General features: G+C 48.7%; 1 protein-coding gene and 1 long non-coding RNA gene across 38 annotated transcripts in view; one reads left to right on the top strand and one right to left on the bottom strand.

Annotated features, from left to right (window-relative positions):
* Positions 1–23609, bottom strand: part of Tacc2 (transforming, acidic coiled-coil containing protein 2) — a 214697-nt gene that overhangs the window by 105211 nt on the left and 85877 nt on the right. For 2 of the 37 annotated variants that reach the window (XM_011241873.3, XM_017322414.2), the window contains exon 1: positions 16065–16363. The exons of 29 other annotated variants lie outside the window; for them this stretch is intronic. The gene's annotated coding sequence lies outside the window, so the exon portion shown is untranslated. Of the gene's footprint in view, positions 1–16064; positions 16364–16928; positions 17019–23609 lie in introns of those variants that run through there. 6 more of the 37 variants (XM_011241872.3, XM_011241875.3, XM_030242833.1 and 3 more) reach the window with 4 other exon arrangements.
* Positions 16538–17933, top strand: Gm39098. The gene is made up of 3 exons (XR_869991.3): positions 16538–16652; positions 16874–17027; positions 17907–17933. It is a non-coding gene; the product is annotated as a predicted gene, 39098 (long non-coding RNA).

Below are 23609 nucleotides of genomic sequence, written 5' to 3'. Positions count from 1 at the left end.
AGCATAGACAAAGGAGGGGCTGTGGAGCAGAGAAAGGGACAGGAGGCAGATCACAAGACCAGGTGGACAAACAAGGGCTTGGCTTAAGCCAAAGGATTAACCTGAGGCCTCTGAATGTTCAGCCACCAACCAGAGCCCCTGGCTAGTGCATGAGTGACAGAGAGTGGGCCCAGGGGATTTTCTAAAACTACATTCTAAATACCAGCGGACAGGCCATACGTGTGCCCATGCATTACTATTCTCTATGGGTCCTACCCACCACTCCAGTTCCTCTTGGGCAGATGCTAGTGCCCCATGGCTACACACAATGGGCAGGGAGGTCAAAGAACAAGAGAAAGAACAAAGGGAGCCAGCACAGAGGGGGAGGAGTGGCCAGGATGCTAGAGAACTTTGGTAGATTACAACTTGGAGACTCCTGAATTATGGACATGATCAACTTTCTAAATATTAAGAAGTTAGAGAAGGGGCTGGTGAGATGGCTCAGCGGTTAAGAGCACCAACTGCTCTTTTAGAGGTCCTGAGTTCAAATCCCAGCAACTACATGGTGGCTCACAACCATGAAACAAATAAGGAACCTATGGGCCAGAGTGAGCAGGGGCCGGAGAAAGAAGGAGAAAGGGAAGGGGTTAAAATAAATTTAAAAAGGAGGAGGAGGAGGAGAAGAAGAGGAACAAGGAGAAGGAGGAGAGGAAGAGGAACAAGGGGAAGGGGAAGGAGAAAGGGAAGGGGAAGGAGAAGAGGTTGTTAGAGACGAAATACAGCCCGGAAATTTTGGCAGCACACACACAGAACATCATAAAAGACTCTGCCTCCTTTGACACACCATGGTCTTTCCAAGATGCTATTTTAAGAGATGATAAAGGGGCTAGAGAGATGGCTCAGCAGATAAGAGCAGTGACTGCTCTCCGAAAGGTCCTGAGTTCAAATCCCAGCAACCACATGGTGGCTTACAACCTCCATAATGAAATCTGATGCCCTCTTTTGGAATGTCTGAAGACAGCTAAAGTGTACTCGCATATAATAAATAAATCAAGAGAGAGAGAGAAAGAGAGAGAGAAAAGGGGGGGGCGATAAAGGCTGAGAACAAGGAGATTGTGGTCACAGTAGCAGACATAACCAGAGGTAGTCAAAATGCCCAATGGTGCAAACAGTCTATCAGATGAAGGCATAGCCACAAAACAAATTCATTTACCACGGTTTAAGAATACTGGTAGAGGTTTACATATCTAGGTGGAAATATTATCGTTATTAACTGAAAACTTTGAAAGAAAATCAACTATGGCCTCATAATTGAGCTTTGCATGTCTGGGTGCAGCAATGCCAGTAACAAGTCTGAACGAGCCAGCAAGCAAGGTAGAATCTATGCCAATAGAATCTAGCAGTAGAATTCTTTTTCTCAAGTTGAGTGTTTTATCTTGGTCACAGATTTGATATCTATTTTCTAATTCTTTCTTTCTTTACATCCCAATTGCTGCCCCGCCCCCATTGCCCGCTTGGAGAGTTCCTCCCCCACCCCCCCCCGTATTTTCTAGTTCTTTAAAAGAAATGCTAATTATACTGTTATTCATTGTATGTGCATGTGTGCACACATGTGGTGGTGAGAACACAGCTTGCAGTGTGTGCCCTGCTTTCTACAGCTAAGCCATCCCGTGGGGCCCATTTTCTGGTTCCATGTTGAATGAATACCATTAGTATAATCAATATAAATAAGAAAATACATTTATGAAATATTTTTAAGTGTCAGGGAACAGCTTTGCTCCCTGTATTACTGAATGTTTTGTGACATGGGTACCAGTAGAGCTACACCACTTCTGGGGTTCATGCCATCCTGTCTGAGGACTTGCCCACCTCTTTCTAAAGCAGAAACACACCCACATCCATTCATTAGGCATCACCAAAGAAAATGAAGGACCAAGAGAGAAGTGTCCAAAAACAGACCTCCACCCACACAGAGGGTGGCACGACATTTTTCAGAGAATACCGATACTTCCCTAAGTTTTCTGAACATAAATACTTGCTGGATGACATTTTCACTAATATCTTCATCGGCTCTGACGCTAGCGAGCAAATATGCTAATACACTCACAGAGTAACTGTCAATGATGTCAAGAGGGTTGGAGCCCAGAGCAGCCCCACCTTGGGATTTCTGCCAAGTGACTCCTTGGGACTTTAGCTTTTCTGTCCGGAAGAGTGAGGGCCTGGGCTGTGCCATCACACAGGGCTCCTCGATCTAGTCCTATACCTTACTCCCGCTTACTAACTCACTTCCTTCTTCCTTCTGTGTGTACACCTCCCTGCTTTGATATGCTACAGACTAAAGACCTGAGAACAGTGTGCCCAACAAGCATTAGCAAGCTTCCAGTAATGGTCTAACAACCTCTTGTACCAAAAAAAAATAAAATAAAATAAATCATGATTTGAAATACTCATATATGTGCATCTACAATAAGCTGAACCAAAGGCGACTGCTAATATCTGTGCATGTGTGCATGTGACCAGGTACACGTCTATCAAATTCACAGTGTACCACCAGCTCTGAGACCTTCCTGGCTCGCCTCCTGGTGATCCAGTTAAGCTTCAGACAGCTTTGGATGGAGCTAAGCTGATTTCTAGACAGTTAGAGAGCTTCTTATAAAATACTTCAGGGGCTGGAAAGATGGCTCAGTGGCTAAGAGCACTGGTTGTTCTTGCAGAGGACGTGGCTCTGTTCCCAGCACCCACCTGGGTAGCTTGCAACCATCTGTAATTCCAGTTCCAGGGAATTCAATGCCCTCTTCTGACCTCTGTAGGCACCAGGCACCAATGTGGTATATACACATGCATGCAGGCAAAATACTTATACACATAAAATAAAATAAAAATCTAAAACATTCCTTCAGCAGATCTCTATGAGTTGCAGGGCCTGGTCTATTTAGTAAGTTCCAAGAGAGTAAGGGCTATATAAAGAGATTCTCTTTCCAAAGATCTTTTTTCCTAATTAAAAAAAAAAAAAATACCATTTCTTCCCAGACCTACCACCTGAAGCTATGAAAGCTTCCTAAATTCTACTAGTGCTAACACCGAGTCTAGAATGACTGAAATGTTTTTCAGGGAGTACATTTTGGTTAGATAGCAACCACCAGCTGCTATCACCAGCTGCTGGGCCAGCCCTGCAAACCTAGGCAAAGAGTTACGTGGTCGCTGGACTGTGTGGGGAAACCTCTTACCAACAACTGCTTTCCTACGAGGCTGTGAAGTGCCAACATGGAGACTGAGGTGGCAGGGACCCTGCTGCCAAGAGAAGGGTACCCGTGTTCTAGTGTGAAAGGACCAATCTTGGGCTCCACATTCCACAGTTCATCCATGCCATCATGATCCCTGTGGGCAGGAGTGAATCACATGGGACTGTACACTCCAGGTTGACAGGCTAATCCAGAGCAAGGTAAATCTAAAATCCAAAGAACAGTGTCTCAGGTGTGACATCTTAGTGCGTTAGGCGGCTCTAACAGATGCCCAGAGACTAATGGCCTGTAGAGCATTTTCACAAGCAGTAACTGACATGGGAGAGCTTTGTTTCTCTCAACATTCTGGAAGCTGAGATTTCATGATCAAAGCCAGCAAGTCTAGGTTCTGATGGGAGTCCTTCTCCAGGCTCAGAGTTTGTGCCGATTCATCTGGTGGAAGGGGGCAGGGAACTCTCTCTGGTTCCTTTCATATAACACTAATCCCATTCATGAACGTTCACCAACCTCCCCAAGCCCCTGCCTCCTAATACCACCAACCACCCTTGAGCCTTCAGGTCTGTGCAGGCTCGTCTTATGTCACCTTGATACAAATGTCATGGATAGGAGGGAGTCTCCATTGAAAAACATACTTCCATAAGACTGAGCCTGTAGAAAATTTTCACAATCAGTAGTTGGTGTGGAAGAACCCGGCCCATTGTGGATGGGGCCGTTCCTGGGCTGATGGTCCTCAATCTAACCAGGCTGAACAAACCTTGTGGAGCAGGCCAGTAAGCAGAACTCCTTCATGGTCTCCACATCAGCTCCTGCCTCCAGGTCCCCTCCCAGTTTGAGTACCTCCTGTCATGGCTTCCCTCAAAGGTCCATGACTCAGGATATGGAAACCAATGTCTTACCAAGTTGCTTTCATATATGGTAGTGTTTCATCAGACTGACAGTAACCCTCACTAAAACAGGGTCTCAACATACGACTTCCGGAGGACACAGAGGAACACACTGTCACAGGAATACAGGATTCTTGCTGGCTAGAGTGATCTAGGTGAAGTCCTAGGAATATTCTAGGAATAGCTGAGACAACAAAGGGCATTACTGGGCCCCTGTGTGCAACGATTCCTGCAAACCAACAACAGTTTTTCAGGCAGGAAGGCCACTAGTGCGAGGCTCCATCCTCTATGCCACACAACCAAGGAAACTTCCTCCCTCTCTCCCTCTCTGCGTGGTTACAAAACCGCTGGCCTTCCTTCTCTTCCTCAGAGGAGAAGGGTGGTGTGGAGAAAGCTGGCCAAGGACAACAACGGCAAAGCCAGGCCCGGTGTCCTGAGGAAGTCGTCAGCACGGGGAGAACGGCCAAGAAACAGGAACAGCAAGATCAAAGGCAGCAGAAGCCAGGCTCTCATGAGAAGAGGAGCTGCGTGTACAAAATGTGATTGGGCTGTAGGAAAAAGAAAGAGACGGGGCTAGGCGGTGGTCGGAGACTATCAGTTACGCTGGAATAGAGGCAGAGAGGTGTGCATGCATGTGAGTCCCTGTGTAGACAGAAGCACACATTCATCCTATTTCCCAACTCCCTCTTGAGAAAGGTTCTGTCAAAAGGATGGAACCTCAAAGGGGCAGCCATTAGCCAAACCTTCGGTTATTTGGACCTCAAAATGGGAAATATGGGACCTAGAGAGATGGCTCAGTGGTTAAAAGCACTGGTTGTTCTCCCAGAGAACTAAGGTTCAATTCCCAGCACCCACATGGCAGCTCATAATGAGCTGTAGCTCTTGTCTCTTGGGATCCAAGGGCCTCTGAGGGAACTGTACATACATGTGCATAGTCAGACATGTAGGCAAAACACGCATCCACACAGGATAAACGCTCAAAGAAATAACAAAAAAACATAGAGAAAGTAATGGATCGCAATCAATCCATGGAGTTAGCGTAATGATGGATATATCCACATGGACTGAAGTGATGACAAGGAGAAAGGAGGGCCTCCTAGTGTCTGGTGCGGTCGAGAAAACAAAGATGCATCCACTAAGGATGCATCATGAAGGAGGCAAGCGAAGGCCAGGCAGGGGCCATGGGAGGATGCTAGGGCAGAGGCACGGAGGCATAAAGCAGCAAGTGGACATCTGATCGCTAAGCATCTTCTACCAAATACCATGTGATCACAAAATGAAAAGTGATCTCTCTGTAGTGGAGAGGTCTGGCAGGCTCCGGCTTTGCCAGGTACTCCTGCCACCACTACAGAGGCCCAGCTACACTTCTATAGATTAGTCTGCTCATAGACGGGCATAGAGTGAGGGCCTTTCAACATCATGAAACATCTGTGCTCTTCAAGGTCATGGGAAACTGGGAAAGGCAAGGCAGGATTCTAGACTGAAAGAGAGTAGGTGGTGGGACACAGGGTCCAGCGTAGGACTGTGCCCTGGACCTGCTGGGACATGGTCAGAGGTGGTGATGCTGAGTGGAGTCTGAGAACTGGGGACTGCTCCCCCGATGGATGGCTGCACTGGAGTCATACCAGAGGGTGCTGCTGTCTAGGGACATGCATGCTGGAGCTCTCGAGGATTTGGGCTTTAGGTTTGGGAGGGGTCGACTTCATTCAAGTTGATCTTGAATGACTCAGAGAGGAATAGGAACAGATATACATCTGTAGATAGAGTGACTGGCCGAACCTACGTGGGAGAATATCAGTACACTGTTCTCACAGCTGTTCGGAACCAGCAATCAATGTGTGCAACAACAGTAAAACAAGGCTTGCCAGCGACGCCCTGCACCAGCGAGGAGCCTGGTCTGGCTCTGGCAGGCCGCACGGGCTCTGAGGAGAGCAGGGAGGTTAAGGTGGACAGCTGAGGCTAGGTTCTGAGAGGCCTCAGAAGGTCAGGAGATAAGGCATGAACTTGTAGCCTTGAGGTGACAAGAGTGTCAACAGAGCCATCCGCAGGCGAGTGGCAGGACATTTTAAAAATGACAGTCATGTTGCTGCAGAGAATAACTAAAGAGACGATCCCCTAGTGAGGGGTCCCAGTAAGAGCTCTGGGACTATTTAGGAGCCAGATAAGGCTGGACAGCACACAAGCCGCTGCAGAGGAGGGGGGCTTCCAGGTGTCCACCCAGGATTTCGTGAATGACAGAGGGAGCAATCAGAGGCCATCTGGGATTTGATCATTGAATGACTTGGCTTTAACTACAAGCCTCACACATAAACTCAGGACTTCCTGTGTCATTAGTGACTTATCTTTAACAAGGATTTGAGATTCTTTATTTATTTATTTATCTCTAAAGGAAGTCCGGTGAACTTAAATAAGTTTACATCATTCTGACTAATACATAAACTAGGGTTCCCTGGAGTTTGGGATGTTGTTATTGGCATTGCTACCTTTTTCTTCTATAAATTGTTTCGTTTTCTCCTGAGACAGAATCTCCCGTAGTCCAGGCTGGCCTTAAACTACCCACGTGGGGTAGGATGACCTTACCTAGAACTCCTGGTCCTCCTGCCTCCACCTCCAGCCTGCTGGGACTACAGGCAGGTGCTATGGGGCCAGGTTTACTAAGCAGAGGGTTTTGTGTGTTCTAGGCAAGCACTGTACCTACCGTGCTCCACACAGCCGGGTCTCTGGCTCGGAAGTATTCCTTCTTCTTTTCCCCACGTAAGCTAAGAAACCTACTTTATTATCTAAATGATAGTCTCATCATGTTACCCAGACTAGTTCAATTATCATGCCAAGGCCTCTAACTAGCTGGGGCTGTGGGTGTGGGGCACAGTGTTAGCTAATGTAAAACTTGATAAACTCAAGGCTGGACTCCCCAGAAACTGTGCACTGCACTTTAGGGAACCCCGGAAGTCACAGCTGCCAGCTCTGTGCAGCTCACCTCTGTTATGTGAGGTTTTGGAAGGCAATGTCAGAGCTCAGTGGAATGGAAACGTCTCTGACTGTAGCTCTTCTGCACAAGCTGTAGGCTAGCTGTAAACTAGCAATACACAGTAAGCAGAGGGAAGGTGTCATGACACCTGGAGACTCCCCTGGGAGTGTCCTTCGCAGAGCACTACTGAGCATCCTGTCAAGTATGTCCTCTGGGGAGCGTAGCAGACAGACCCTTGTTCTGCTTCTACTGATAATCACTAATGCAGGCTCTGGGCAAGCCAGGCTGGGCTTTCTTTGTCTGGATCTAGTAGGTGAGAGTGGATTGAGCATGGCCTGGCATTCCTGAGCACCAGGCACAAGCAGAGCCGATTCCTAGACCAGCAAGATCAAGTTGCCTAAGATCAGACAGGGAACAAGGCTGTAATGGTTAAGGTATTTGACCAAGATCTAGGAATGCTCGTTTTATTGTTGCTAACACTCTAATATGAACTTGGTAACAGATTAACCTAAGCATACGAGCCTCACTCATAAGAACAGCTCCTTGCCAAGCCTGTGTGGGGAGCATCCCACACTCTCAGGCTTCCTTTGCAAGGATGAAGAACACTATCAAGCTGAAGCCAAGGGCATGCATAGGAGTCCAGAAATCTTCCAGTCAGCCAGGAGGCCTGGCCAGAGGGAGGAAACAGGATGAAGGTGCCTCCCACAGGGCTCTAGGGAAAGTGGCTGGTGGGATGACTCTGAGGCAGAGTACAGACAAACACTTCCACTCCCAGATAAGCAAGTCCAGCAAGGCAAACACTTGCCCTTTGGTTAAAACAAAAGGAAATACTCTTTTTTTTTTTTTTAAGAGGAAAAAACGTGTACAGTATCTCAGGGCTTTGCCAAATGTGGTCTGTAATTCTTCGGGACTCCTGACAAGAGGGCAGCCATACTGCCTGACAGAAGATAGTAGAGGAGACCAGGTCTTGGGAGTGTGGGCCTCTCACTGCTGACCCTAAAGTCCTTCAGGAGCCCAGGCTGTCTTCTGGAGTCTTCCCTTGGAAAGAGCACAGCCCAGTCTGGAGCACAGGCACAGCTCAGGAGGGGTGCAAGGAGCCATGGGACCTCTCAGGAGAGAGGAAGAAACAAAACAGCAGGTCCAGGAGGGAACTTGGACCATCAGCAACAAAAGAGGAAACATTGCCCTTCACTACCAAACCTCAATCCAGGACACAGAAGTAAGTGTACGGGAATGAATGAATGAATGAATGAATGAATGAATGAACGAACGAACCAAGAAGGCTGTACAGCCCCCAGGGAGCCATAGCCGTGAAGGCTGATATAATGCAGTGTTTGGCACACATTTCAAGCAAAACTTCCACTCATTTCAACTCTGACCTGCGCTTTTCATTTCTTATAAGGTCTCAATTGTTTTTTCAAAGCCTCAAATTTATTTTTCCTACTCCTGGGCTTCAGTACTGGGTCTTTGCTGGTGAAGAAATAAAAGGCCTGACATAACCCCTCTTGGGAGGCAAAGACTGCAGGGTCAGACTGCCTTAGTCAGAACCATTCCTCTGCAATAAAGAGCAGTGCAGTCTTAGGGCAGGTCTACCCAAAGCTCAGTCTCCCCATCTGCCACCCAGGCAACAGTCAGACTCATTAAGGGCAGTCCTGAGAGCATCTCTCCAGCAGGGTACCTGACCAGTGGGATGTGTTCAAGAGAGGAAGGTACCATCAACATAGACGCAGCAGGTCCACACTCCCTCCTTCCTCCCCGAAGGGTGTGCCTCCCCCCATATACACACTTCTCCTTCTCCCAGACTGTGAGGACACCAGTAGAATGGGGATCAAGAATGAACACAGCACAGACGGTAGCAAGTGATGGGACAAATGTTGACGAGCACACAGGATGTACTAGGCACGATGCAGACATGTTTTCACAAAGAACAAGCAAGCACAGCCTCTGGTGATGGCTGGAATACGGTTCATCTCACAACCTCAAGCTGAAGTGCAATCCCCACCAAGACATATTTAAAGGCGGCACCAGGTGGCACCTGTAAGGGCTAATTAAAGCTCTGCCCTCAGGAGTGGATTAATCCATTTATGCACCTAATGGATTAATGGATTATCTTGAGAGTGGATCTGTTATAAAAGCCAGTCTGGCTGGGTCTCTCACATGTTCCCAGTCTCTTGTCATGTGATGTTCTGTACTCGTTTGTTACTTTGGCAAGGAGAAGGCTGTCACCAGATGCATCCCTTTGACCTCAAATGGAGCCACCAATCAAAATAAACCTTTTTTTTCCTTTGTAATTCAGTCTGTGTCATTAACTGTTCATTACTGTGTCGTTAACAGAGAATGAGCTAAGTAAGGCTTCTCTCCACCCTAACCCACACTGGACATTTCATCTGCTCTAACTCCAGATCTGAGATCTCTGCCCCTGGGTCACGCAGGGTTTGGTGGTCTCAGGCAGAATTTAGTGACATGTAGTACAGAAGAATCAACTGAGGGCCACCCTCCAGGAGGTCTGAGCAGTGGACCAGGGAAGGCCTTTCCTCTCCCAGGGCCCCAGGCATCCCCCGACAATATGAAGGTTTAGACTGTCTAATCCAAAGTCAGGGTGATCAGAAACCCACAGTCCCTAGAGGCACAGCCCCCCTGGTCTAGCTGAAAAATGATGGGGGTGGGGGGTGGGGGTGGGGCAGACCATAGGCAGTGCCCACATGTTGGACCAACCCAGGAGTGAGTACTAAAATGGGAGGCAGAGGCTGACCTGTGGACTCAGCTCTGGCCACCCAGGATGCCTTGGTAAAGGAAGGCAGGACGTCAGATGGCAGGAAGCCTTCGAACATACAACTTAAGTATCCCTCAAAACCCTGCTATTATTGTCCCCAAGGCTTCCCGGTTAGTGAACTCAGGGCTGGGTATCATGGAGAGCTCAGGTAAGAACTTACTCTCAGGACAAGCAGAGAGTAGCCAACATGTTGCTCAAAAGACTAAGAAATAAACCCTTCTAGGTGCTGAGAGGAGCCACACAGTCAGGTGAGTAACAACATAGGTATTGCTGATCAAAGCAGCACAGAGCCAGGGCCATTCATAGACTGCAGAGGGGGCCAGCTCTCCAGGTCAGCACCCCACCTGCAGCTGCCACACCAGCACACCAAATACACAGGGCCATTGCTTCTCCTGAGATACAGGCACAGAATTCAAAGGGAAGAGTCACTGGGGATTGGGTAGAGTAGGCACGGACTTCAAGTAGAGCCCATGGTAAAGCTCTGAACCCAGCCGGGCTATTTACTAGCCATGTGTAATCTTAGGCAAGCTCATTAAATCCTTATGACCCTGTTTCTGAAGCTGTAACATAAGGATGAAACGCATCACCTGAAAAATCAAGAAAAGGCACTGAGCACGCAGCTCAGCCGGGAGAATGTCCGTCCGCCTAGCATGTGCAGAGCCCTGGGATCCATCCCCAGCACAGCAGAAACTGAACCAGTGGCACAGGCTAATCCCAGCGCTGGGAGGGGAGGGGAGGAAGGCAAGAGGAATAACGATTCAAGGTCATCCTCTGCTCCACAGTGAGTCAGGGGCTAGCCTAAGCTATTTGATGACTCTGTCTCAAAAAACCAAAACAATGTGAAAAGGAATAAGAACAAAAAATATGTAAAAGTCATAGAATCAAAAATAGAACGGTGACTGTCAGATAGTGGCGGGGAAGAGAAGGAGGTAGGGAGGGAGGGAGGGAGAGAGTGAGTGAGAGTGTGTGTGTGTGTGTGTGTGTGTGTGTGTTTAGACTGACAAGGTATGTATGTGCCAGGGATCGGACCACACCACAACAGTATCACTACAGCAACCCTGCTGACCTGTACACTTGGCAGCACAGTTAAGATGCAAAACTTTACACCAAGTGATTTGTTTAACCACAGTTTAAAAACATAGGTTATCAAGGCATGGGAGGGAGCATAGATGAGTAAACCCAGGATTAGGAAGGTGGAGGCAGAAAGATTGTGAATTGGAGGTCAGCCTGGGCTACATAGTGAATTCCAGGCCAGCCTGGTCTATTCAATAAAATCCCTAAGAAAGGAATGGCACTTATCTCACCATGGGTCATGGCTAAGCAGGAGGTAGGTATCATATGTATACAGGAAAGTGGCCCCCAAAAAACTATATTTATAGCTGTCTCCCTAGATCTTTCTGGCTGCCTCTTTGGGCAGGCCAGAACCAACACCCTTCTAACTTGCTTGAGCTGAGAACAGGCACCCATCCCAGGAGCAATGAGCTGAAGGCCGGGCAGAAGCCTCCAGTATTTTTATGTAGACAGGAGACAACTTTGAAATGAACAAACAAATTAAGAATTTATCAGAATCACAGGTTTTCTCTGGTTCTAAAACCACACCAGCAATAAAATTACTTGGTTTTCTCCTTGTCACACAAGAAGGTTCCATCCTTAAGTGAAGTAAATACTTCTCCGAGAGACGAGAGGGCCTATTCCCTGACCCAGCAAGGAGCCGCTGGGGAAATGTTCTACGGAACTCTGAGTGATGAGCTCAGAGAAATATGAGGCAGGGTCTTGTCAGACTTCAAGGACAGACTTTGAGCAGGCAGATCACAGGACATCCTGGGAACAGAGCCTGAGATGCAGCTTTGGCTAAAAGCCCTGACTTCTCACTTGGGCCTATGCTGTCTGTCTTGGCTGGAGTCATCTCTGGATCTGATTCCTGCTCAACTCCACAGGTAAACATGCGACTCATTTAAGGAGCATCTGTCTGAAAGTTAGTTACACAAGGTTGATTGGTACTAAGTTTACTGGCCCTCTCTTGGCCCACTTCAAGGCCGAAGACACCAAGAAAAGCCTAGGATATTTTCCAAATGCCAAGAACACTGAGGCTTGAAGGCAATCACCCCAGAAAGCAATCATCTCTTCTGAAACCAAAATGTTCCCTCAAACCATGGGAGTCTCCCCAAAGCCAGCAGGACCTCACAGAGCCAGATCTGATCTTAGGGCTCTGGTACTATAAGCAGGTATGTTTAGAAAACAGACTCCTAGGCCAGGTAACTTGGGAGATGAACACAGTTCAGTCAAGTGGAAGAGGTAACATAACATGGCCTTTCCCTGTGGTGGGAAGAGGGGAGCTGGACAACCAAAAGCCACAGAAGCCTGGGGCTAAGGAAGGGCTGCGTGCACAATACCAGGAAGAGGGGAATAGATGCAACTGAACGGAACATTGTCCAGAATGTGCTCAAAACAGGTATGATTGAAGCCTCCATGCCCTCAAATCCAAGAATGGTGATCGCTTGCTTTTAAGTCTAAATGGCAGACACTGAGATGGCTCATGGATTTGGGGGGGGGGGGGGGCTACTACGGACATGACCCCAAATGAGAAGAACCAATAGGGCTGAAGACAGTGCAGAAGTCAACCAACGGAGCAACAGCTTTCTCTTTCTGTCTCTTTCTACCCAGATTTGTCCTCTGTGAGCAGAATCAGGTTCCACACACTTTATTTGGACCTCATCTAGAGAAAGCATACAGGATCCCAGCTACCTTGCTCCTAGAGAGTGAGGCCAGTCAGTAGCTTCGAATGTGTGCGGCCCCTTGCTTACACTTTACAATAATACCTAATAATAATAATAACCACAGGCTATAGCAGATACCAGGAAACATACCGCCAATAAGCAGGCACCTGTGAGGTAGAAACTACTAACACAGGGTACTGTTCCTTTGCAAAGCACTCTACAGTTTGCCAGTGTCTTCATGTATGCGGCTTCACCAACAGACCACAGCTCCATGAAGCAGAGGGGCCAGGATAACTACCCCTACTATTGACTAAAGAGAAGAGGCCCCCTAGATGGTCCATGACTCCCCCAAGGTCACACAGCTGGTAAGAGGGGAGGCAGGGCTGGTACGATTGAGTCTTTGTCTCTAAATCCTTGGCAATCTCTACACTGCCCCTCCCGCCCCAGGGGAAATGAGTCTCGAGAACTTTGCTTTCTCTTAACTGGCACGCCTGAATCCATTAGCTAGACGAGAAGCTGAAACCCTGTAACAGAGTACACAGGGGAGACGGAGAGCAGGGTGGTGCTGAGCCCCTCCCCCACGTCCAGAATGGAGCCTCCACCACCAGCAATTACTATGTTTTCTGGAGACCATTGCTCTAATTTTAGAGGCCCTGCCTGGCAAACCTTTGTTTCTCCTGAGTCTTTGTTTTCATGCCTCTCACGTCTCTCAAATTATTTCATAATCTGTTACAATGTTTTGTCATCCAAGGGAGTCGCTGTGAAAATGATTGTTCAGATTATAAACCAAGGTCTGTGACCTCACTGGGGCAGAGGCAGCAAAAGATCCATCCCCAAGCTGGGTTTCACAGACCTTGGTCACAATGGGAGAGACCCAGTGACCTGGCTGTGAGCCTTCTCTTTCTTAGATTTGCTCCTCTGGACAACCTCAGCCACTGACTCTGTCAACTTCTCAAACTTTCTGATTGTCTGTGCGCAGGTGCAGGAGTCTGCCAGACCCAACCATGATGATCCAAGGACCGTGTTCTGGGCCAAGGGACCAAATCCCAGGAAAACACACATCCATGTGCACACATGCATGCCGATGCTCTCCACTACACTCTCCTTGTCTGCTAGCCCCATCAGCATCTTGCCAATGCTCTCCGCTACACCTTCCTTGTCTTCTAGCTTCATCCACACTACAGCTTAGAACCTGGCTGCCATAGATAGGTTTGTTTCCACATCCTCCTAAAAAGTATCTTTTGAATTCCTGTGACCTTGGCAGAGTCCTCCACTTAGGCCACTACTGCTACTTGGAGTAGCAATTCCCGATTCCCGGTTGTTCAGGCCTGTCCCATGCAAAGTGCCCTTGACCCACACCCACCATGTGCCTATAGTGCACTTGGTCACCAAGGCAACCAGAAATACCCTTCTGTGTTTCTAGATATTCCTTCCAAGGGGTGCTGACCCCTATCAAAGTCTGCCCATCAGATACAGATGCACCTGTGCTCTCTCTCTCTCTCTCTCTCTCTCTCTCTCTCTCTCTCTCTCTCTCTCTCTGTCACACGCATGCACACACACACATGACCTTACAGTCTTGAAGTCATTCAACTGCCACCAACCACCCCCTCTCCAGAACCCTGCCAGTTTTTATGGAAGTAGTTCTGTAAACTAGATGCTAGATATGTCGTTTCCTCATGCAGAGTCTGTCTCCATAGAAACAACAAACAAACAACACCAATGCAATACCAAATAAAACCAGAGGCTGCCTGTGCTGTGACACCTACACAACCAGGTCAGGAGTCTGGGGTCCTGTGTTGGAGCCCCACTTTGGAATGCAATCCTAGTTGAGACCCTGCACGTCCATGCTTCTTTTTCAAATCTGTTACGGGAAACCTTGATCTTAAAGTGTCCTTTCAGTTTAAATAGTCCATGCACTGGCAACAGAGGGGAAGGACTAATTCTATCTAGGTTTCACAGAGGCCCCAAGAACTGATCTGCAGACTTCCGTAAGCAAAGATGCCTGGGTATGAATGACTGGAATATAAGCAGGCCATACTCCATGAACATACTCTGAGGCTTGAGCTAACTGTTTCTTTTAAGATGGGTCTTAAATGCTGGCTACCATATTCAACATACCATGCCACAGAGCTGTGATTAAGGGCACACGGCACTGCACCTAGCTTGGGACCTAACGTTTGAGTGGCATCAGAAGAAGGAGGTGGCCTAGAGACTGAGTCCACCCTAGTGACTGTATAAGGGGCCAGCTGCCGGATTATATCCTGCTCCAAGTCTCCTTAGAGAAAAACGCCCAGGACAGGGCTGGGCCTGTGAAGAAGAGACCCATGAAAATCCTTCCACGCGCTGGCCAGCACAGCCAGCCAGCCCTAGTCTCCCTTCCACATTCAAACTGTCAGCCCAAAAGCATAAGTTGGGACTCACCACTAAAATCTACATGTAGATCTGAATGGATGTAAACCAGCCAAAGTCATTGCTCCATATAAAAGAAAGTGTGGCCCCTTTTTAAATGTGGCCACTCTACAGGGTATCAGAGAAATGGATCGGGAGCTCTCTCTGCCTCATAAGAGAACTGTGCTTTCCTCTGGGATAAAACAAATAGGAGTCTGCCCTGGGACCCCTCATTGAACGGACTGTTCAATGGGGACCTGGGGTGATCACAGGGCACATGTAAACCCATTCAGCAAGCCCTTTCCTCTCCCCTCCGGTGTTTCTATTTCTACCAGCTACCACAAATGTCTCTCTCCATTTGACACCATAAGACAACCGTGTATCGAGTCGCCACTTTTTAAGAAAAGACCAACGCGGGACTTAAGAAAACAGCAGGTATATAGAGGCGTGTTCCTAGGCAATCACAGCACGTCTGAAGCTGCCTGTGCACAACACCCAAAGTAAGAGAACCCGGTGGCAGCCTAGCTGAGCCAAAGGACGCCTAGAGGGAAGCTCGGCTGGGTCACGTGCCGCCCTGGAGCCCAGAAGTGCGCTCGGCCCCGCTGACGTAACTGTTCGAGAATTTAAAAGTCTCAAACTCGGAGGAAATCCTGTGCAGATCTTTAAGACTCATCCACACTCATCAACATGACCGCCAAAGATGCCCCCCCCCAAGAGACCCCCCCCCCCCGGCATAACCAACACGACTAGGAAAAAGAGCCCAGTAGAGATGGCAAGAGGCAGCCTCTGGTCAGGGATAACCCCCTCCCCCGGAAACCTGGAGGACCCCAACACTCCGCCCACAGGCGCTGACTCCTGGTGGCCCACTTGGGGGAACCAGCCTCCAGACAGACGCTTGGGTCCCGCCAGTTCCCTGACAGATACACGCCGCTGCCAGCAGGGAACACAAAAATGTACTTTGCTACTTTCAGAGCCGACACAAGTCCCTCTTAGGAAAGCTGAAAGGAGCTTCGCAGCCCCTTCTAGCACGGCTTTGTCTGGCGGCCAAGGTCTTGGGGTCCTGTGTCTCCTCCCTGACCCCACGTGCGCCCGCAGTCACCACTGCGCACTTACCCGGGATGATCAGGGCTGGCCCTCAACGTAGCCGCCTTTCTCCCGGGACACAACCACCAGAGTCCCCCGGACAGGATGAGTCCTCTGAGCCTGGCGCAGTCCCTACGCGGGAGGACCCAGGAAAAGCAAACTTTCCCGGGGCAACGGCGCGGGGCGGGCGCGGGCTCCCCGAAGGGCTCGGGAAAAGTTGCAGCACAAAAGGCCAATGACTGGGAGAGCGCCGGCGACCGGGCCAGGCTCCTCCCCCAGCTCCGAGCGCTCAGGGCCAGCACAGCCAGCTGCTCGCAGGGGCGCCCGCCGCGCTCTCCTCCCCGGCCAGGAATGTGCTGCCCGGCGCGCCCACACGCACCCAGGGGCCCCCGCCGAAGTGCACCCTCAGGCTAGGGTGCCGGGGAAAGGACCGCACCCGAACGCCCCGCAGACTTCTTCCAGGAGTTTTTGAGTCACAACAACTTGTTACTGTTGGGAGTCCTTTTTCCACGGCGCTTTCCCCTATGCGTGGCCACGTGAAGGAAGGATTGGAGCCCAGAGCTGGGGCGGGGTTGGCTCCTGCCTGCTAGCTGGAGAAACCTAAGCAAGAAGTTGGAGGTGGGTGGGGGCAAGACACTACCTGAATCCACACTGGCCTTGCCTTCTGCCTGCCTGCTTGTCTTCCGGACAGACGCTTAGCCACAGAAACTTTCAGTAAACTTTGCACAGCTGCTGCCCTGCCTGCTTCTTTAGCTGTTGCAACCTCGGAAGCAGGCGTATTTCTAGGGACTGTGTACGTTTCAATTTGGTTTAGAGATTTTTTTTTTTTTTCCTTTTAGGGTCTAAAAGGAGCTCTTTCACTTGCATCTCCTCATACAGAGAAGTGGTACTTACCTGCCCACGCCACACCTTTTCCTCTGGAAATTTCTGCCGCTCGACCCCACTTGAGAAGAGAATGTGGCTATATGTGGGTGTCAGGCTTCCTATTTTAAGGTTTGTGTCAAAGAAAACATTGCTATATTTTATAGACTCAGAGACCAAAGGGCAGAAGACTCAGGGTGACTCGACACTTCCTTTCCTCCCCTTAAAGAAACACGCCCTAGGTTGGAGAGCCCCAGGTGAGAATTCCCTAGCCGGATTTGTAGACAATGCTGCCACAGAAATTTTCTGTATTTAAAAAAAAAAAAAAAAAAAGCATTTCTAAGAGTCACATTTTGAGGACCATTTAATAGATTCCTAGCTCATTCGCTTGTCACGAGCACATCGGTACCATATTATTGTGGTCATATCACAAATTAGAACCCCAATCTACTCGCTTAAATGTACCATCAACCATTGGTGAAGTACCCTAGTTTGATTTCCTGTTGCTTCGATAAAACACTGACCAAAAGTAACTTGAGAAAGGAAAGGGTTTATTTCAATTCACACTTTACAGTCCATCACTGAGCCGGGTATAGTGGTACAAGCCTTTAATCCCAGCACTCAGGAGGCCAAGACAGGTAGATCTCCATGAGTTTGAGGCCAGCCTGATCTACAAGGTGATTTTCAGGACAGCCAGGACTGTCACACAGAGAAACCCTGTCTCAAAAACAAAATGAAACAAACACACAAACAAACAAACACCACCACCACCACCCCCCAACCCAAATAAAAGGAAAAAAAATCCATTATTGAGGGAAGCCAAGGAATTCAAGACAGGAACTGGAGACAGAATTTTCAGACAAACACTCTGTGATGGTTTGTATATCCTTGAACCAGGGAGTGGCACCATCTGGAGGTGTGGCCTTGTTGGAATAGGTGTGACCTGGTTGGAATGGGTGTGTCACTGTGGGTGTGGGTATAAGATCCTCACCCTAGTTGTCTGGAAATCAGTCTTCCACTAGCAGCCTTTGGATGAAGACATAGAACTCTCAGCTCCTCTTGCGTCATGCCTGCCTGGATACTGCCATTCTCTCACCTTGATGATAATGGACTGAACCTCTGAGCCTGTAAGCCAGCCCCAATTAAATGTTGTTTTTTATAAGACTTGCCTTGGTCATGGTGTCTGTTCACAGCGGTAGAACCCTAACTAAGACACACTCCTTATGGCTTTTTTATACAGTCCAGAAGCAGCTGCCCTGGGGTAAGAACATTCCTTCCAGCCAGCCTAGGAGCCTGAGCCCCACCCCTCGCCCCCCATCTAGGCAACAATGTCCTTGGGGTGACAGGCCTTTCCCATGTGAATTTCTCTTCCCCAGGTGACAACTACAGGACCTTCATGACAGAGGACAGCTCTGTGGTCCTGGGACACCAGACTGTAGCATCTCCCCTCCCCCAAAGGTATCCATATTCCTCATAGTCTGTGACTATGTTCTGTCAACATGGATGTGCTGGTTGGTTAACCGTCAGTGGACACAGCCTGGAAACCACCAGGAAAGCATCTCAACTGAGGAACTATCCAGGTCAGGCTGGCCTGTGGGCATGTGCATGGGGAATCATTTAGACAGTTAATTCATGGACAAAGATCCAGCCCTTTGTGGGTAGTATCATTTCCCCAGTCTGGAGCACTGGACTGTGGGAGAGTAGGGATGGCGAGCCAGTACTGCTCGAATGGGCTGCATCTATGTCTGTCTCCTCCTGACTGTGCAAGTGGTATGACTAGTTCCTTGACTTTCTGCTTTGGTGTCACCCAGTGATGGAGTGTGTCCTGGTATTGTAAAGCCTTCCTCCGCTGAGTTGCTTTGGATCAGGACATTTTATCATGGGACAGCAATAGAAAAGAAACCGTAGCAATGGCAAGGGAAAGTAATGGTGGCAGGTGGGAACAGGATGGAATCATCTGACCTTAAGATAAGGGGATTAGTGTTCATTACCCACATGCCCCAAGAGAGCCCGGTTTAACCGCAGAGGTCCTTCTAAACCTCTGGCAAGAGTGACAAGGAACAGGGGAGGGGTGGAGTTGTCTGGAATACAAAGGGCCTGGCCCTTCCACCCAGGAGGCTTTTCTCTGTGTTGCGTTTCTGTTAATGCTCTGCTGTGGCAACACTGCTGTACTTGGACTGAGAAGGGACGAGCCTGTGAGAACACGGATGGAAGGCAGGCTGCACGCCGACTAGGCTAACACAGAAGTTACTATTAACTGATTAAGTCACGGAAAGACAGACTCCGTTGCAAGTGGAGAGACAGGAAGCAGGAGGGTGAAACCTGGGAGCACTCTTAAAAGATCTTGCAAGAGGCTGGAGAGAAACGTCACTCTATCCCAGAACTTGCATCTTCCCCATTGGACTGAAGGCTCCTCCTTGATCACCATATTTCTATCCTAAGCTAGCAATGCCACAGTTTTGTACACAGAGAAATCCTTGTGATGAGGCCTGTATCAAGAAACATGGGAGGCCAGCTATAACTGACAGGAAGCACAGAATGCATCACGGAGACCAAGTCTCAGATCAAGAACACACTCACTCCTTGCTAGAGGCTGAAAGTCCAACATGAAGTCTGTCTGATATGCTAATGAACGCAAGCAAGTTCTAAGAATAGGGACTCTGAGTTTCAGGGCCATATTTCTAAAGACTCACAGGCCTCAGGTGTGGGCATTCACAAATGTCAGACAGCATATGCTCTGCTCCCCTAGAGGGGAGCACTGATGGAATTCCACCAGCCACTGGCACCTGCAGTACACACACTAGGATTAAAGTTGTATACTTCAGGGCTTGCTTCTGTGCTCAGGCCTACAGCCAGGAGGGGATGACTGCCACACAGCATAGACTGAAAGGGAACATTTTACCCTGCACTGGGTGTGGGGAGAGCTTCTGATCTGATCTTGCCCAAGTTTCAGATAACTGGCTGATTGCCTTAGGGTTTCTCAGTGCCCTCCCGCTAATAATCAGTTAGAGAAAACCAAAGAGACAATAGAAGTCCCTACTTTAAGAAGTGTTTGGTTTTCTTTGCTTCCTGCTCCCACTGCCCACCACTGTACCTTGCCCGGCATGTGGCCTCCCCCTGGGACTATACATTGTATAGCAATGGAGAGCTAGCCAACACAGAAATCGAGAAATAGGGCATTGATATGGTCTAGTTAACCATGAAGTGCCTTGGATCTTAAAGGAAACTTTACACATGGTTTTAGGGGGTGCTGGCTCAGTGGCTAAGAACCCTGGCTGTTCTTCCAGAGGACTGGGATTCAATTTACATGGCAGCTCTCTAACTCCAGTTCCAGGGAATCTGACGCCCTTACTCCAGTGCATATAAAGTTAAATGAAAATAATCAAAAACCATGGTTTTTTGAGCAATAATGACCCTTAAGACACTGGCACCTCTTAGAGGCAAAGAGAATGCATTTGACTTTGTGAAGGGGATGGGAGCCTTTCAGGACCAACCTTCAGCAGCATCAGCAGGGCTCTGCATCCTCTCTCCCCATTCCCCCAACCCTCTGCAGCACCATTCTAACAAGCAAGTTACTTAGCTAGTAAGAGAGCAACTTTGCTCCATCATGTGTTTTACCACAGGCCTAAAAGCAAGTAGACAAGCAGTCACATACTGAAACCTCAAAGGCTGGGGTACCATCTACAAAGGCTTGAGTCTTCAGGAGGTGCAGTTTCCTTGGAGGAAGTGAGTCACTGGGAATGAATGCATCCTGGGGGTTAGAAGCTGGGCTCCACTTCCTGTGTACCCCCTGCTTCCTAAGTGTGAATGCAGTGTGACAAGCCAGCCTCCTGCTTTGGTCACTCTGTCTTCTCTGCCTGCTGTTATGTATTCCCCACAATGATGGAACCTCCTTGAACCATAAGCCAAAGCAAACCTTCTCTCCCCTCAAAAATGCTATATATCAGGTAAGTCTGTATATCTCTGTGTCCCCATGGGCATGTGTGCCCCTGTGTATGTGTGTGTGCATGTGTACATGTATATATGTGTAGAGTTATGTGTAGAGGTCAGAAGTCAACATCAAGTGTCCTCCTCCATCGTTCTCCGTATTTTCTGAGTTGGGGTCTCTCACTGAACGTGAAATTCATGGATTAGGCTAGACTGGATGGCCAGCAAACTTCAGGGACTGACCTGTCTCCACACTCCAGCTCTGGAGCTACACTCCCATGTCTGACTTCTACATGAGTAATGGAAATTCCAACTTGGGTCTTTATGCTTACAACAGCAAGAGCTCCACTGGCTGAGGCAGCTTCCTGGACCAGGTGCCAGGTGAGCTTTGTGAGCACTGTGTAACCAAGAGTCTTTGGGGGTAGTTACACCTCTTCTCCCCTTTCACTGTCATGGTGGGCCAGGGGTAGGCACGACCATGACCCTTAGTTGACACAGGAGGAACCAGGTTAGAGTGATGACTTTATAGGACCACACAGAACACAGCTGTGTGTCTGCAGAACCCAAATTCCTCCCCAGCCCACAGGAATGAGGGATATTTGTAACTTTTCTGTATATTCTGCAGACCTGGAAAGGAGGAGATGTTAACAAACCCAGGACCGGCGTCCTCTCCTGCGTGCCATAAAGGGTGAAGTCCTCACACTCACAACACAGTACTTGAAGGAACTTTTATTTACTTTCTCCAGAAGGAATCGCTGCTTGGGCTTCTAAGTCCTCACATTCTCTGAAGTGTTGGCAAGCAGCAAGGCACATTCCTCAACCGCCACACGGCAACACTTGGTTGTATGGCAGAGAGACAGATTTCTTCAGGCCTTCTAACAATTCAGCTATTGCCTCCACCCATGTTCAGCTGAAATGTCAGCCTCAAACCCAAAATACACACAGAGAGACACACACCCTCGATGGCGGCAATCTGTCCGAAAGTTCTAGCTGTAGACACTGGGATTTCCCTGCGGGCACGTGAAGCCCACACCATTCACTTCATACTGCTCCAGCTTGAGTTTAGAACCGAGGTGCTGACCCTCAGCTCCCACAGGGTCAAGGTGCTCTTGTTCATGAACTCAACCCAGCCTAAACTCGAAGCATACCTTTGATCAACTAGAAGGCCGAAGCCATACTGTCTTCCTTGGCAGATAAACTTTCTCCAGGAAGCAGAATCGTACATTCACATGATATCAGGACAAGGATGGGAAAGAAAACATCTGAGGAATGACACAGAGTTCCGAGGTCCGGGCAGGACTGATGTGAGGGAGGTTTCAATGCCTTCTCCATGGTGGTACTACAGATATCTCATCGTCTACTAAACAACAGACACCTAAAGACTATTGGACAGATACCACTGGGACAGTTAAAGTCTTCCACATCCTGCATACACTGTGGCAGTTAAATCAGAGACCCTGGGGCTGGGAGGTGGTCCTCCTCCCCAGGGCTTTGGGTTTGTTGTGTCCCTAGCCCTTGCCATCAGCACTTTTCAGAGTTCTGTGGACTATGTCAGTGGGCAGCAAACATAAGGGTGAGGCATGAAGAGCAAACAGTGCTCTGTGGGTGAGAAGTTCTAAGTGCCCAGACTAAGCCCCGTGTGTGAGAAGTGTGAATGGCTGAGTGAATGAATGGCTTATGACCATGATGACTTTACTGTTTGTTGAACTAGCTTGGCCAACAGGTCTTCTTCTTCTTCTTCTTCTTCTTCTTCTTCTTCTTCTTCTTCTTCTTCTTCTTCTTCTTCTTCTTCTTCTTCTTCTTTTTTGATTTTTTGAGACAGGGTTTCTCTGTATAGCCCTGGCTGTCCTGAAACTCACTTTTTGTACACCAGGCTAGCCTCAAACTCAGAAATCTGCCTGCCTCTGCCTCCCAAGTGCTGGGATTAAAGGCATGCGCCACCACGCCCGGCTCAGGTTTTCTTCTTGATAGAAGATCCAGACACATTTGTATCTGCCAGCAAGTCACACTGTTCCACAAGCATCCGGTGAGGGCCTACTGTGTATAATTCATTATGCTAAAGATTAGGGGACCAGCATGGCCCTTGTCCCTCCCCAGACTCTCCAACAGTGACAGATATCCACTGAGTTCATGACTGGGCCAGCGCTGAGCAAGCCCTTCTCACACACCATGACACTGAGTCCTCATGAGGAAGGTACTAATTTATACCCATCTTCTAGTTGAGGGAACAGACCAGAAGAGACTAAGAGACAACTCTCCTACCATGAGTAAGTGACAAGACTTGAACCTAGGCAATGTCTACCTCAAAACATCCAAGCTCTTTGGCAGAGGATGAAAAGCCAGTCAACAAATCAGGGCACAGCTGTTTCTGCGTTCAAATTGGAGCCAGGCTGCAGAAAAGCCTCTTTCTCCTTGGGTAAGACTAACAGGATTCTGGGTAACTAGAAAAGTAGGAAGGCTCCACAAGAACTTCATCTGTCAAACATCTACTATCTTAAAGCACAATGTGGTCCCCTCCAGACCCAGGAGCAGGGAGATGGGTAGGATGGGCAGAAGGGTCTGAAAATTCTGAGGGCAGAGGGATGGAGAGAAGGCTTGATATGGGTTAGAGCATTTGCTGTACAACCAGAAGGACCAGTTTGCACCCCAGGCCCCATGTAACAAACCAGGTAGGCCCACATGTGTCTGTAAACCCAGCACTGTGGGAAGCAAAGACAGGAAGGTCTCTAGGTCTTGCTGGCTGCCAGCCTAGCTGAAAAATGCAGAATGGTGAGACCCTGTCTCAAA

This window comes from Mus musculus, chromosome 7, assembly GCF_000001635.26.
Source record: "Mus musculus strain C57BL/6J chromosome 7, GRCm38.p6 C57BL/6J".
NCBI lineage: Eukaryota > Metazoa > Chordata > Mammalia > Rodentia > Muridae > Mus > Mus musculus.
The sequence above is the reverse complement of the archived record's forward strand: the minus strand, read 5'-3'. Positions and strand labels throughout refer to the sequence as shown.